Source organism: Misgurnus anguillicaudatus, chromosome 4 (assembly GCF_027580225.2).
Source record: "Misgurnus anguillicaudatus chromosome 4, ASM2758022v2, whole genome shotgun sequence".
NCBI lineage: Eukaryota > Metazoa > Chordata > Actinopteri > Cypriniformes > Cobitidae > Misgurnus > Misgurnus anguillicaudatus.
In genome coordinates, this window is record NC_073340.2 from 28,396,368 (window position 1) to 28,402,367 (window position 6,000).

The window sequence follows — 6,000 nt, forward strand, 5'->3', positions numbered from 1 at the left end:
TAGTGAACTCTCTAATTATTAAGTAATCACTAAATACAAGCAACCATTCATAATTGATGCAGCTTTTCTATTCATCTTAAATATTCAGCACTTTCATCCATTAGTCCCTAAACATAAATCTGCTTTGTCCACATCTATGTCTCATTCAAAATGCTTATATTAAAGAGGAAAAAGTTGACAGAAAAATAAAAGATACAAAGTGATAAACAAAAATCTTTTGGGTTTGTTTGTTAACATATAAGCATATTTAACCCATTACTTGATTGGTGTCAGTTATTGTAGCTAGACACCAGAATACACACACATGTATCACATGCAGGGAACGTCCAACCAATAAGCTTGAACTTGAACAGCATATCAGTCATGCAAAACATGCAAATCATCAGCATATCAAAATATGTGATGGTATGCCTATGACATCACTGAAGACATAGCCAATGGCATCATCATCACTGCAGTCAGAACTCGAAACGAATGAACACATGCAAATATGAGGCTAATACAGTAACCATCCAAAGCACCTATGCCGGTGAGACAGTATTGTACAATGAGAGATATTAAAATGATATGGTTTGCGCTTCTCACAAAGCTCTGAATGCACTGCGGTGCCTTGCTTATTAAGACTTTACACAGGCAGCCAAATTAAGTAAATTCTGGACAGCTCATGCTGTAAGACATAGCACTCTGTTCGGAGGGCCATAAATTAGTCATCAATCAATAGAGATCAATAGGCTTATTTTCACCAGGCTGGAATTAGGAGCAAAGGGTTCAGCTCTTGTCTGGGAGGCAGAATGAGAGAGAGATCTAAACACATGGACAAACAAGTAAAGTATATGCAATTTAGCGTATTTCACTATCAATGAATTTATAAACAGCTTGTGGCAGCTAAGGTTAAAATCAGACATCAGAAACCCATTGTTGGGTCAAATATAAACATTTTAAGGGTTAATTTAATCCAACGGCTGAGTTTGTCTCTTTTTGACCCAACACTGGGTGAAAAATAATCCAGCATTTTTTTTTGTGTCTGTATATGTGTATTTTTAAGAATGAAGTGGTGCATTGTTCACAAGTGTCTTATTGTGTTTTATTTACCTACATTTACCCAGTTAAAGTATCTGTACTGAATAAATTAGGATATTGGCCAAATTCTTTATTCTTTTACCTTTATTCAGGAAAGGCATTGAAGAGTGACTGAGTTTTTAGAATAGAAGATTTTTGCCAAAATGCTTGCATGCATTTAAAGGGTTTAGCAATGAAAGATTAAAGGAAAACAGCACAGTTTTCAATATTTTACTATGTTCTTACCTCAACTTAGACAAATTAATACATACCTATCTTTTTTCAATGCATGCACTTAATCTTTGTACAGCGCGTCGTGAATGTGTTAGCATTTAGCCTTGCCCCATTCATTCCTTAGGATCCAAACAGGCATGAATTTAGAAGCCACCAAACACTTCCATGTTTTCCCTATTTAAAGACTGTTACATGAGTAGTTACACGAGTAAGTATTGTGGCACAAAATAAAACGAGATGAGAAAATAATAAAATTTTATTGTATGGCCCTTACTTTGCAGCACTTTGACCTCGGGCGCAGTAATATTGACAGAAGTTTAAGTCTTTAAGTCTTTATAGTTCTCATTTGTTATCCGCTTAAAAAATTGTCACGTTTTATTTTGTGCCACCATACTCCACTTATTTAACAGTCTTTAAATAGGGAAAACATGGAAGTGTTTGATGGCTTCTAAATTCATCCCTATTTGGATCCTAAGGAATGAATAGGGCTAGGCTAAATGCTAACACATTCACAATGCGCTATACAAAGATTAAGTGCACGCATTGAAAAAAGATAGCTATGTATTAATTCGTCTATGCTGAGGTAGGAGCATAGGAAAATATTGAAAAACAGTGGTGTTTTCCTTTAAATATTAAATTAAATGAAGTGTCATTTGTGAAAATAAGGCATTTCAATTACCGACTAACATCCATTGCCATTAAATTAAAATTACTGAACCTAAACATAAGAGCCTGATGTCAGACGCACAGCGTTTTTGCATATGAATAAAATGTATTTGTTTATTTATTGTTTGCTCATTAATAAAGTACTTTATCTCCATAGTTGCATGCTTTAACAAAAGATTAGAAGCTGTTAGGGAAGGCCAGCATCCTTCTAATGCCAAAGATTTTAAAATTAGATACTCAACAAGCACACGTGTGTCCACATACTTTTGGCCATTGTGTAGAAACAGCTGCTTGTTATACTCTACACTCCATCTCACTTTACACTAAACACCCAAATGAAGGGTCGCATGACTGATTTAAAGGGCCATTCAATATTGTATCACTTGCAAACATGCACCTCTACTTTCCTAACTTAAGTGTGAAGAAAACTCTTGCTTCTGTGCAGGTAAGAGAGAGAGAGAGAGAGAGAGAGAGAGAGAGAGAGAGAATGAGATTGAAAGTGACAGAGAGAAAGAGACATTAACAGGTTGTAAAAAAACACTAAAAGAGAGTTTTTCCCAGCTGTTAATGTGACTGGCCCTAATTTTCTGACTTGTCATTGGGGAGGACGCGGGTGATGTCATCAGTCATTCTTGAAGCAAGGCTGTCAACGTCTCCACATGGTCCCTGCAGAAACCCTTTCACTCTTGCACGCACACTCAGCACACATGTATCATGAAGTGCAGTCATGTTATTATGCTCAGTGTGTCACAGGATCCTGGCTGTTGTGACTGATCTTGAGTCAGTGGCTATCCGTTAGTGATGGACGGATGTGTCGGCCAGGCTGATTAATTGGCCGATATCTGTCCATTTAAAGATCATCAGCTTCGCCTGATAACTGCGCCTGCGACCATTTACAGATGTGATAGTTTCCCCTAGAGTAAGTTCTGAAATGTTACAGTGTGTTAAATGGATAAGGCAGATGTTTCGTTTAGATATTTTTAATGTTTACTCAGAGAACACACAAAAAATTCTACATTTAAATTAAATATAAAAAAAAAGGTCCCAAGCGTTCACTGGGCATTACCATTTAAAGGTGCCAAAGAATGCATTAAAATAATCTGTTAAATTATTCTCTGATATCTACATAGAAGGTATGTGACTTTATTAAAGGTGCAGTGTGTAAATTTTAGTGGCTTCTAGTGGTGAGGTTGTGAATTGCAACCAATGGCTCAGTCCACTGTTCACCTCCTGCTTTTGAAACACATAAGAGAAGCTACGGTAGCCGCCACAGGTCAAACATGTCATCGTTGGAGATAACTTAGTAAAAAAGTTTGTCCGTTAAAGGCTTCTGTAGAAACATGGCTGCACAAAATGGCGGCTTTCATGTAAGGGGACCCTCTGTGTATGTAGATAAAACATCTCATTCTAAGGTAATAAAAACATAACGGTTCATTATGAAAGGTCTTTTTACACTCCTGATAATATAGTTTTGTATATTATTTTGCATTTCTGTCAAGAGATCTTTCTAAAAATTACACACTGCACCTTTAAGTGCAAAAAATATCCAGATATGCTTTAACATGTCCATTTACAACTGTAAGATTTGCCTTTAGAATGAAATGGCCTATTATTACCTTATTTGACATGGTCATGAATAATAATGTTGAGCTCTGCTCTGATTGGCTGTTTCTCAGAGCAGCTCCTTCAGTAGCTCTGTGTGTGTGTGTGTAAACAGACCTTATGTTTGAGCCTGTATTGGACAAAGATACAGAATTTGAGGAATAATCAATTGTTTAGAGATTGTTAGACATTTTCAATTCTACGGCACTTGTAAAAGATCCTTTTATGTACTTTTTTTTGTACAGATATGTATCTTTGAGATGTACTTTTTGAGGTGTACTTTTTGAAGGGGTCCCACCCCAGTGACATCTTTGACCTTTTTAAGAGTGTGTAGCTCAACTGGTAGCATTGCTTTAACAGTGCAAAGGTTGTGCGTTTGATCAAATGTATAGTTGAATGCACTGTAAGTGGCTTTGAATAAACACGTCTGCTAAATGCAAAAATTTTGATTATGAAAAGGTAACATTTTTAAATGTAAAAAAAAGAAAGAAATTTTACGGTGCAAAATAAATAAATAAATACTTTAGGTTCTGAACTCTTTCTTGGTCACCAGATCAAATATAAGTTGTGTTGTTGTTTTTAAAAAACAGTTTTTAGTACTTTTGTAATTCTGTATTGACCAATCAGCATTCAGGACTCGTTTAAAAATTACTCATCTAATACATTATAATTTTATAAAGTCATTTGCTCATCTAAAGTTATATTTTAATTTCATGTGTTATAGCTAAACTGCACATTAGAGGGCTTTTGTGTATTAATTTGCTTATTGACGAATGTATATTGTAACCTATTATATCCTAAGCCTTTTAAAGAGCACATATTACCTCTGACGTCACGTGCTACATGAAATGTGACGCTCCTTACCATGTTTGAAAGATTCACTCACAATGCAATCCTAACAGGAGTTAACTTACAGGCTGTGAGTCCGAAGCGAGAAGGATTATGATAATGTCGGTCTTGTCTACATCACCAATCCCAGGAAGTAAACTGTTGCCTACAATCCATGTGCTTGTTGTAGTCCAACAAAAGAGATTTACGTTGGAGGAGATAATTCACGTCAACATATACTTTGGAGTATGTACCTTTTGCATATCATTAACATGTACTAATGCACAAAAACGTGATTCTGACAATATGTGGTCTTTAATATAAATCAAACCTGTCCTAGAACTCACCTGGAGCGTTTCAAGTCTTTTACGTAGTGTTTTTAACATATTATTAACCAGAACTGTGAGTGACAGAGGTTGTATCGGTGTTATTCAGCAGGGCGGTGGGTTCGGTGTATGAGGACGGAGCGCTGCAGGATGGGGTTGTTTCAGTTTTAGCCAGTCGAGGCCTGTGGGAAGGTGTCCAGCGGTTCTCCTACAGTGTTTATGTAACTGAACACACTTCAGTTTGTGTTAGCATCTTCTTCCTCAATGCTCCCAAATGACCCGCTTTACATTGTACACCAATGAGAGATGAACAGAGTAGTGAAATAAAATGTGCAGTGAAATGGATGAGAGAAATACTGAGGTTTATACTGAGCTCAGCAGAGATAAGAGTGAAAGTTAGAAAATGAGAGAGAGAGGCATGGCAGAGAGTAATAAAGATATTACTGATGTGTTGACAGGGGAACATGATTATGAACTCCAGTGGTGAATTATATATATTTATACAACAGTTCTTTCTGGTTCTCGAATCTGATTGGCTAAGACCTATGCGATATTGTGCTGATATCGGCACTGTAACCGCTTCACCTTTCGTATCATTCCGCCACCTAGTGAATGGAGGTCCTAAGCAGGCTCATCTCTGAATGGAAAAACACAGACGCGCTGTTTGAATCACTCTCCAAGTGTGTGTCTCATTTGTTTACTAGCTCATAAATCAGTCTGTGAATCCCCAATCAGAAGTATTATTCCGTCAAAGATCAGCGCTCTTGGATGTTACGTTAAAGTTAATGGGAGAAATGTCTTGTCACATCGTGTGGATGATTAACACTTGGAAAAAGGAATATATTTTTCTGGAGCTATATCTTTTATCAGAACGCGAAAACACCGTGGAACTGCAGGTAAGCACCGCAGCTTTTAAATGTGGACATTGATCATTTACTTTATCGTGACGTGACTATTAAAACATGTTATGAGATATCGCCACTGATATATTTATAAGCAGCATGCAAAAACATCTCTCTGGCACCGTTTTGTATAGTACTGACAAGAACAAAGTTTAATAATAATAATGAAGTGCTCGTATCGCGTTAAGAATAAATGAGAAAGCAATAGTAACGTTATACAAGTATAGTTTTATTAACTTTTACCTCGCGCCAAAACAATAACAACACAAAAGACACTAAATATGAATAAAAAACAAGTAATAGTTTGATCATGACACCAAATACTGCTGATTTGATCTCATTTTGACGATCATAAACAAACAAGGCCAACATGAGAGCCAGGG